Raw genomic sequence first — 11,806 nt, forward strand, 5'->3', positions numbered from 1 at the left:
TTAACTAAAAACGCGAAATCTCGCCAAGGCTACTTTGCTCGCACTATACTAAAACTATAACCCTAAACAAATTTGGCGAAACCTTCCAGCTGAGAATAAAAGGAATAAAGTAAATTCTTTCTCGGTTATTCATTTTGTTCTACGATAATATATTCAAGAAAATATTTTGCATACTGTCCATTCCAACTAAATGCTGCTGTAAAATATGGTAGGTTTAATTAATTTAAGATTCAAAAAAAACCCCATATTCTTACAAATTCATACATAACAATAAAAAATTTTACCTTGTATAACGTTATCCAAGTTTCTTAATCCAGAATTTTCGCTTTCACCAATTATTAAGGAAATAATGAAAACTAACATTATTTTGAGAAGCTCGAGAATATACTAAGGGACGAATTAATTTCTGTAGCTGAAACAAACCAAGACACATCGATTGCGTTAATAAATACTCAGAACAAACTGCCTGTGTTTACGTCAACAGACACACGTGGAACGAAACGTGGAAATGTTTTAGTTTCATTTGCAGTTTTGTAAATCACCGCAAGGTAGCGTATTCGAGCGCTGGAGTTCCGAATAGCTTGCGAAACAATAATGCCAATAAAAACCTTTTTACTTAAGCAGAAGGAAAAATCTTGCAAGCTGTTAACTGTGAAATTGAATTCACATCTTTTATCATAGATTGTGGTGGAACAATTTGAGTCAATTTGTATGTTGATATCCAGGAAATTAAAGCTATTTTGATTAGAACTAGTCTTTTTGAGCGTTAATGAACTATGATAAATAGTTTTACTAAGTTCAGAAAAATTAGGAAAATTTATACTCAAAAGGTCATCGATGTATCTGCAACAAAGAGGTGCAGAGGAAGGATTATCAATTAAATATTTTCTCTCATAATAGAATAGAGAGAAAATATTGCAAATTCAAGACAACTGATAAGAAATCATATTTATTCTAGAAAGTCGCCCGTCATGGTATGACGGGTGAAAATTGTTTTTTACATTTGAAATGAAGCAATTGCCTGTTTGATGATCTTTTGATAGCTGAAATTTTAACCCTAACACCAGTGGATTAACCCTAAACTCCAGTAGATAGCATATATTCGCATCTCCAGAGCTCGAATACGCTACCTTGCTGTGATTTACAATACTGCCGAACCGAAAAGTGTAAAACATTCCGTTCCACGTGTTTTCTTTGGGGTAAATTACAGGCTTCAGATTGTTTATAGTGTAATGTAATTTCAAAAAAAAAATAGAAAAGAAAGCTTCCTACAAACACTATGATAAATTACTGTCTTTCACTAATCTTCAAAGCAAGTTATAAGTTACAGCATTTGTTTACCTTTTTCATCCGCCATTAGACAGTGATTGCAGCGCCTCCTATAATTTATTGGAGTTGCGAATTGTTTTGGTTCCTTCGTTTTCCTAAAATGACAGACTTACCATTAAAACTGTTAAGTAGCCGGATCGAGTTCAACCTTGTCACAATAAAACTTTTCCATGCATGTCAAACATTACCAAAACATATTATCAAAATATCATACCTTAGCGCGAGTTTCATTGTTGAAACACGCTTGTTACTGCCTCGTTGGCTATTATTTATATGAGGATTACTTTGAAAATTTTGAAATACATTTTGATAAAAGTAGTGTTTAACAATGGCTTGATCAACAATGATTGGCCAATAAAAGGCTCACCTAAATTTTGGGATGAAATTAGTTAAAAACAGTCATATCTCATGTTCTAATTTCCTTGGAACATTGGAACAAGTTTTGTCTGATGCAGAACAATCAAAGGTTTTTATAGATATTTTAAAATAATTTTTGCGAGCATCTTTTTTTTTTTTTTAAATTTTTCTTCTTTGATTGATGGATTTATGTCAAAATATTCTAGCCGATTAGTGAGCGAAGCGAACTCTAACAAATTAGCAGTCCGATGTGAACTTGTGCCCAATGGTAGTGGCCATTTGACATCCTTTCCCTAGAATTTACATTACTTATTTTAAATTCAAATAACTGATGAATAAATTGGATTCAATATGGTAGTTACATTAAGTACCAATATATTTATCACATTTTTATTGTTCATTTCTTTCTTCAAAGTACATAAGTACTTAGGACAAAATAAAAAGTTTTTATCAGAACATTTGTATTTGTATTTTTTGTACGCTAATGTAAACTAGTATGTTGTGGCTATCACGAAACTTTCTTCTATATTTTTCTTGTAATTCTGATCCATCCCCATGCTTGACGAGGAAACAATATTTCCAGCAAAAAATTACACACGCCAAAACTTGACGACCATCCCAATTCCCGATTTATCTCAAAAACAAAGCAAAGAATGAAAATTGAAAATTATTTTAAAAGCCTTTTAACTTCAATATCTCATAGTAGGCTGTGGGACGAAGGCATAAAATATGCTTAAAAACATGGTTTCGTTTATCAACTTCGGGGACTACAAAAAGTGATATTTTTCTGAATCCTTAGTGTCTACAGATGAAAAAAACCCTATGTTCACAAAAAAATAGTGTCTCACAATTTTTTTACAGACCATTAGAGATACATGAAAAGGAGTGAAACTGACAAGCAAGAGGCAGACAAATTTTAAATACATAAAAAATATTACACATGTACATTTAAAATAACATGCATGTACGTTAAAAACATTATGCATGTAGGGGAAAGTGGAGTAAAACCGAGATCCTAAGGTTTGCAGGCTTCCAGAAATCAGTTTTTAGCATAAAGGAACAAAATTTTATGAAATATGCACTACTTATCTATTAATGCAACCACAGTTTCAAAACCATAAGTGTTTTTTTTTTTTTTTGTATTTTTTATTAATTTTTTTGTAAAAAAAGTCATTTACAACCCGGTTTACCCCACTAGTGGGGTAAAACCGGGTAGACATGTAATTGCTATAGGAAAATAAACTTTTTTAAATGTTTTCACAAAATTCTAGTTTTAGTTAGTGACATATGTTAACTATTGCCATAACATACTAGAATAAGTATAAAAGACGCATATTGATGAGTTGACAGTAAATTTAATTCTCTTTTTACCTTTAATTTTTTGCTGTAATATAAGGCCTATTGACACCAGTCGCAAGTAAAATAGTTATCTTCCTCTTCGGCCCCAGAGCAGCTTTCATGGGGCCCAACGATGACTTTGGATGCATTGGATCCATCCCTCACCACCCTTGGAGTTGGAATAAAGCTCATTGCAGTAAATGCAGGCAGTATTGTCCTTCTCTTCACTGGACGCATCCCTCATTTGCTCCTTCGGTTTTTCTTTTCTTGGACGCTTTTTTATTTTCTGTCTGTTCCTTTTTAGCATCTTTATAATGTTGCCTTTTCTTTGATTCGTTTATTTTTCTTCGGTTATTTTTCCGGTTTATTCGGTTACTTTTCTTTTTCTTTTCTTCTAAAGTTGCCCGAAGATGAAGCTTGTATGGGGAGCCCGTCAAAATGAGTTTTTCCTTTTCTCTTGTCCTCTTTCGGCTGCATCTTGCTCTCAGTGTATGGGAGTAGTACCCGGTTTTGCCCCTCGGTTAGTACCCGGTTTTGCCCCGCACATACAGCTTTCATAAAAAATGCCGTCATATGACTATGCAGAACGCTACAAACAATTACTTAGAATGATAATGAAGGTAATTAAATGTTGTACAAAGAGAGCTACATGCCTTTACTGTTGCAGAAACAGGATTGTAGTATAATCGGTCTAGTTTTGTTCAAAAATTTTAAGCAAAAATCACTCAAACAGAATTTTCTTCACAGGAACGAAAGAAGCGAGACTAGGGCGTTCTAATTTAATGGCCACTGCTTTTTTTTTTATCAAGGTGGAAGGTAATTCCTCTCTTGTACACGTGACTGTAACTCTTACAGGGACTAGAAGGGGGTACACGGTTTGCTCCCGACTTCCCGGTTTAACCCCATTTTCCCCTCTACATCAAAAAATAGTTTTTTTCAAGAAGCAAACTCTTCATTCTGAAGTATCATCATCAGAATCACTGAATTCATCTATCCTGTTTTTGCGTATAGAGTTATTTTCCTCCTGAGTGTTTATACAGCTACAGTCAATAGATGAAAATTATGTGCATGAAAAATTTTACGTCTTGCATGTACTACATCTCTTCGAAGAACACCGAGTTTTCGGGCATGCACAGGAGACTAGTTTTTGAACATTATCTGATGCAATGGGAATAGTGCTCCATTGTATTTCAATACTGCTCGCATTTATAGTCAACCCAATGTTCTGATGAATTGCGAGCATTTATTAAATCAGTTGTGCTCTACCTACAGCCCGCGGATCAAATCTGGCCCATGAAGCTGACCCATGTGCCAAATCGTTGTATTCAGTGTTAAAAAACGAAAATTATATTCTAGAACCTTCCAAAACTAATAGTAATCTTCTTTCGGTGTTATGAATTTCGAAGTCAAGTAGTTATAAATTGATTTCTGAAATACAGATGCAATAAAATAAGCATGTAGTCATAATGGCAGCAATTTAGGTTTGTAATTGTCTTTCGTTTCCCTTGTTTTCCCATGTTATCTAGAAAAACTTAAATCATATAAATTTGATATTTGTTCTGGCCCACGAGATTCCTATTAATGTGAGTTGTAACCCACAGGTAAAAAAAGGTTATTCACCACTGGATTAAATTATTCAAGCATCAGCAATGAATATTTGCTTGATAGTGCACAAACGAGGGGATATAGTAGGAGTCAGAGTCAGGAATTGGTTCTTTTTCCCTCCAGCTTCACAGCCCTGGTAAAAACATTTACGCTTTAAATTCATTTCATTTTGATTCAGTTATATTTATCTCTGACTTTCGTCAATGTTAAGTCTACGAGATATGGTATTTCTACATTTATTAATAACTTTCTTTTCTATTTCTTGTCACCAAAAACTGAAAATGTATTCAGAATCTATTCCATTTTTTCAACTTTTGGCGACATAAAATAATTTTTCACGTTGTCGTTAATGTTAAAAAAAAATTAACTGTCGAAAAAATGCCCTTAAAATTGCTAATTTAAAAAAAAAAAATCTTTTGTAAAAATGTTCCTCATCAAAAGCTTTTTCCTAAACAAATCCGCTTTTAAGTTCGCATTTTATGTTTGCCTTAAATTTTTCCTGCAATCGCTAATATAAAGTGTTTTGAACTGCTCAATATTGAACGAAAAATTATTCAAATCAAAAAAAAAAAAAAAAAAAAGAAATACCTAAATGAGGTGTCATAAGGGAGATCTTTCAAAAAAAAAAAAAAAGTTTGAATCTTACGATTTGTTCAAAAAAAATTTTTTTTTTGGGGGGGGGGAGGAGGGGGTAATAATTATTTTATCTATTTTTTGACTTTTTTTTGTACTAAGCAATATTTTTACGATACGTTAACCTTAAGCCCATTAAACCACCTTTCATGTCCTTATTTATTTTATTTTACTTTGAAGGGAAAGTAGGCTAAAAATGAACTCAAAATATCGTCTGTAATCAAAAAGCAATATTATTAAAAAAGGAAAAGATAAAACATCATGATATGAAAGTGAAATATACTTTTTAATTTTTAGTTTATCGTCTGCTAATGTTTAATTTTATAATATTTTTTAGACATGTATTCGGAACTCCAGCGCTCGAATACGCTACCTTGCGGTGATTTATAAAACTGCGAATGCAACTAAAACATTGCCACGTTGCGCTCCACGTGTGTCTGTTGACGTAAACACAGGCAGTTAGTTCTGAGTATTTATTTACTCAATCGATGTGTCTTAGTTTGCTTTCAGCTACAGAAATTAATTCGTCCCTTAGTAGTATTGTCGAGCTTCTCAAAATAATGTTAGTTTTCCTTATTTCTTTCAAAAAAGTATTAAATGGTGGAAGCATAAACAAGAAAACTCTGGATTAACAAAATTGGATAACGTTATACCAGGTAAAATTTTTTATTGTTTTGTATGAATTTGTAAGAATATGAGTTTTTTTTTAATCTTAAATTAATTTAACTAATCATATTTTACAGCAGCATTTAGTTGGAATGGACAGTATGCAAAATATTTTCTTGAATTTATTATCGTAGAACAAAATGAAAAATGTTTAACCGAGAAAGAATTTACTTTATTCCTTTTATTCTCAGCTGAAAGGTTTCGCCAAATTTGTTTAGGGTTATAGTTTTTGTATTGTGCGAGCAACGTAGCCTTGGCGAGATTTCGCGTTTTTAGTTAAACCATTTTTAATTTTTATCATGAGTGGAATAAAATGATAGCAAGATTACAGAATTCGATAAGTAAAAAGAAATAATGGTCAATCAACTGAAAAGAAAACTACCACCATATATAAACTGTGAGTACACATTTTATTTATTTTGTTCTGAGTGAATTTGAATAAATATCAGTTTTTCAATTCGATGGAAAAAAAAAACGAACTTAACAACATTGACTGGACACTTTTCCTTAACCTAATTCCACATAAATGATTTAAATAACCTTTGTTACTACAGTATCCTACTGAAATAGACAATATGCAAATAAATTTTCTTGAAAATATTTATCGCAGAACAGTTTGAAAAATCCAGAAAGAACGTTAAGAATTTGAACAATAAAAAATAAAAGTTCGCCAAAAATCTGTTTATAATGTTATGGTTTTAAAATTGTGTGAAAGAATAATGTATCTTGACAAGATTTCGCATATCAGGTAAATAATTTCCATGACGAATGAATTAAATGCATGATTTCTTTGTATATCCAATCATATAGTCATAGAAATAAATTATCTAGTGTTAAACGTTACTCTTGACAGTCTGCCACGTATGTGCACTATGTGACAAAAATGTCAACAAATGCCGGAAATGTCACGAAACTGAACTTAATATGTACTAATGTATAGAAAAAACGGTACAAAATGAAAATGCCGTTCGAAGCGAACCAAAAATTTATGAATTCCGAATTCAACATCGTGAAAATGGCTGCTTCAGAACAACTTACTGTGTGTTCTGCATTAATTGTTTACTTTCGTAATACTTTTTGGTTTCTAATCTCTTTCTATATGGGTCAGAATAACCAAAAGACTTTGAAAAATCTTTTCAAATGAATAAAGCGAAAAAATCATACATACGAACAAAAGTCACAATACTTTTAGCATTTTCTTCGTTACCATGTGCGTTTGTTTGGGTTTTTAAGTCCGCCATTAGACAGTGACTTCAGTGCCCCCTATAGTTCGTTGGAGTTGCGAATTGGCATCTGCTAGAGTTGTTTATGTTCTTAAGATTTTGTAGGTCAATTATTTCTATTTGGTGATTCATTAATATATTTTTTGTGAAGTAAAGTGCCTTCTAATTTTTTGTACTTAACAATGTCTATGTACGCTGGCCCTAGTGTAATAAACAAAATCTTGGGATTAAGATCATTCAAAGTTGCGGATTGATACAATTTTTGATTTCCTTTTAGTTACAAAATTACTAAACAAACGTAAGTAGTTTAAAACGTATTAATATATTTTGCAACAAAATATTGGGTAAAACAGTAAAATTTCGGTTGAAAAACTGTTTATTAAATTTTTAGATTATAAATATTGTGTTTAATAGCGCCATCTAGAGACAAATTTTTTTGTTTAAGTGTTAACAGTCCACGGAACATAGTTCCTATTTCAATTACTAATTAAAACTTAATGAGACAGTTCCAGCGTTTGAAATAGTAGATTTCAATCAAGTTCACGTAGTCCCTAAGATTGGTAAACGAACTTGAACGATACTTGCACTTGGCCCACAGACTATAGTACTTAATTATCTTTTTACCAAAATTAATTAGGCGGAATTTTTACATTTTAATAAAACTTTTGTAATAGCTGTAGCGCCCAAATTTTTGAGCACTCGTCCCGAACACGTTATCATAACTCTTCCTATCAAATAAGTTTTTAAAATGTCATTTTGTTTAGTTTCATTTTATATTTTTGCAATTGAAAGCATCGTTAAAATATAAATTATGAGAAACAATCGCTACTTTTATTCGTTCTCTGCTGTAACGGAAATAACTCAAAACACACCGCTTTAACGTGATTAAAGATAGAGCTCCTTTCTAACCCATAAAAGTAAAATGGCAATAAGTATGAAGAACAAAATAGTACTCTTTTAGAAACGAAAAACACGATACTTAAACATATACAAATATGAGGAATTTCAAAAATATGAAATTAAACTTCACTTGTTTAAAAAGATTTAACATTTTTTTTCGAACATAGTTTAAAAGTTTCTGTATATTGCTATTGAAGTACAAATTTTTAAAAAACGTAGCCGCCTGTAATCCCTTACTGCGATTTAAAATGTTATTCAATTTGCATTAATCGTATTGGGATACCTTAAATGAGGCTCCACCTCCCTATTTTGTAAAACTGTGTGTTACTCATTTTAATCGAAGAGACAGTGTCGCCAAATACTGAGATACTTCTGGTGATTAAAAAATGTTGCTACCCGAAATGTTTCCAATAAATAGTAAAAATTTGGCAATTGTTTGAAAATGTGCACAAAGTCAAATTAATGGAAGTTTTTGTGCTGTTTATGGACTTTCTTGATTTAGTTGGCGAATAATTTTACGTGTTAACAAATTTAAAGAAAGAAATATTAAAGAAATGGCGATATTTGGTTACATGGTGAAAACCGAAAAACAGTATTACGTATTCTTAAGCTTCACAAACAGCGAGAGTTGAAAAAATTGCCGAATGCCTTAGCTATTGAAATGATTCCACAAAAAAAAGTTTGGCTATATTCCTACTGATCGATTAAATACCCAGTCAACTCAAATAAATTAAAAAAAAAAAAAAAAAAACGCATTAATTGCCTCAAAGTTGCATTAAAATGGAAAATAATCACCCAAATCTATGTATTATTTACCAATCTTGTGCCAAAATCTTGCTTTGTGCAAGATTTGACTTGAGAAAAGCCTTGAACGGTCACGAAAAGCAAAGATAGTCAATAATACAACAATTGTCACTATCGACAGGGAGTTGAGATGATACACTAAATACTGTATTGAGTTGAGGAAAGCCTTCGAACATGGAACTAAGAAACTCATAACTCGTTTTTTATTCTACTTAGAAATTTCGAACAGGTACCATCTTCTGCAGAAAATCAGAGCTTTCGATAGACATATAATGTAAATATGTGCAAGTATTTTTTCATCCCCATATTAGAGAATTTATACCAAAATTGTGTTATATTGCCCCCTAAGGGGTTTTGCCCCCCGTAACGGGACGAAAACTACCCTATGTGTTATTCTGAGGCATAAGCTATATTATTGTAAAATTTCATCAAAATCCGTTCTGTAGTTTTTGCGTGAAAGAGTAACAAACATCCATACATCCATACAAACTTTCGCATATATAATAGTAGTAAGATTCTCAGCTGTGTCTTAAGTTAATGAAGATTTTAGAAATAAAATTGGTCTGAGGAATTAATTACGGACGTTTTAGACATCGATTAAATACAGAAATCGGGGAATTTTCAAAGGTAAAATTTTTAAAAAGTTCGTAAATGTTACATGTTTCACAAATTCAGAAATTTTACAATATTTGTAACCTATCCTAAAACTTTGGCGGTAAATATCCAGAATATCTGGTAAATTAATTTTTAAGTACTTTAGTTTAATATTTTATTTTTTTCTGATTATTTATGTTGTTTATTGAAAACATAATTTTAGTAACTACTAAATTATTGTTAGTTACACAGATATTTTAGAAAACTACTAGTAGCACATTGCTCGTATTTTGTCATTCGGTAAACTTTGAAGTTTTATTCGGTAAACTAATAGTTTCCCCCTTCCCAAAAATTTGAATTTTGGGCGTCCCTGACTACTGGCAGTCATGAATAAATATGAATCAATAGATTATTAATTAAAAAACACATACTGACATGATTTAAAAACTTCAAAGAGAAAAACTGCTCCATTAACAAGTTTTATAACTGAAATTTTTATTTATCATGACTTTTACTAATTTTACCCTGCTAGACTTATTCTAGTAAGTTTTTTACCTTAAGAAAATACGTACTTTCAAGAAATGATTGCTTAAAGCTAAGAAATGAAAAATTATATGCTTTGATTTGAAAAGGGATTACCCCGATTAAGCGTTATGCCCTCCATTTTTTTACCTGCTTAGTAGGCAGGTTGCTATCGATTCTAATTGAATTTTTTTCCACTATATATACTTGCGCGAAAAATTCCTGTTTTTTTATTCTTTTTTTTTTTTTACCAACAAGCTGTTTAATTTTTTCCCCACGGTAATATGCGCCCCTAGGCCAGGGCTTAAGATGGTCTGATGGGTAATCCGAGCCTGTCAATACAAGAGGTAAACGCACTAGCAGTCGCCACAGTTAAGCATAATTTTTGGCTTTTTTAAACTGTGGGCCAACAATATTAATTGCCACATTCGTAACTCAATGAGCATATTATAGCCCTACTCTTCCTTAATCGTCCCAATTTTTAAAAATGCCAGAATGTCAATTTGTTCAATATTTTCCTAAACCTCAAATTTGATCCATCAGTGGCCATTGTACACGAGTCAGTAGTGGCGATATTAATGTTTAGAAGTGACCACCGGGTGGCCACTACTAGATCACACAATAATATTATATCAGAAACAAGGCAGGTTATTGGTATATGTAAGGAGATTACAACCTATTAAAATGAAAATCGAGTTGATTTATGAAAAACCATCCTGATTCAGTAGTGGCCACTCGGTGGCCACTTTTGAATTACCCAATTTTTTTGGTACTAATAATGGCTAGATAAAGTTTCAGGCAAGAAATCAACTGTTTCGAGTTGAAAATGTTGTTTCAATCATGATCTTTCACATTTCATAACATGGTTACAGCTCTAAAAATATTATTTTTGAGCATTGTTCTATTCATAATACAACACAACGTTTATATACCTCATGATGGAGAAGCGTTAGAAGACAGCTGAAAAAACATGGATAATCCAGACGACCATACTGAATAGTTGATAACAATTTTCCATCATGCTTTACCTACTACACCTTGAACTGCTCACTACAATATAGCCTGAGCTCAAACTCGTGCAAGTTTCAATCCATTGGGAGACCTGGAATCCTGATTTTTCAAATATAAACCTAAAAGTGACCACTACTGGCGTTTACCTTGTTGCCTAATTTGTTCCTTCCGCCACAGATAAAAATCTTCCACTCCACTGATCTTTTGTGTACAGAACTACCCTGTTGTAATTTATCTGGACGAAAATAAAATTGTTTCTTGTTTAATTTCCACCATCTTTTCTCTTAATACTGTACTAAGTAGTTTGATGATTGAGTGGGGCCATGTTAAAATTTCAATGTTTCAAAGATCTAAAAACTGAAAAAAAAAAAAAAAAACTATGTTGCCAATTTTCAGGAAAAAAATCACTTTTGAGAAAATTAAAAATATTATTCTATGGAATTCAAAAAAAAAAAAAAAATTGATTTATTGGACAAATAAATTACAATTTTGTAAAGGTGAATTCTTAAATGGTTGATTGGCCAAACGAATAGCGAATAGGCTTTGGTGTAGGGTTACCAAAATTGCTCCGTTGCCAAGGTAAGGTAGTGGGTTGCCAGAATGAAATATTTATCGCCGCGACCCGGTTACCGTAATTCTACCCCGTCTTCCTACTTGCGATTGTCCAAAATGTTCCACTTGAATTCCACATCCAACAGCGATTGCAAATCTGGTCGTTTGCTATTGTCTTTTTCGCGACTGTGTAGTGTTTCACTTGAATCCGGCCGTTAATCCTTCAAATGGGAGGGAAACCTGACAATCCTTCCACTGCGTGTGGTATGAGT

The sequence above is a fragment of the Uloborus diversus genome, chromosome 1 (assembly GCF_026930045.1).
Source record: "Uloborus diversus isolate 005 chromosome 1, Udiv.v.3.1, whole genome shotgun sequence".
Classification (NCBI taxonomy): domain Eukaryota; kingdom Metazoa; phylum Arthropoda; class Arachnida; order Araneae; family Uloboridae; genus Uloborus; species Uloborus diversus.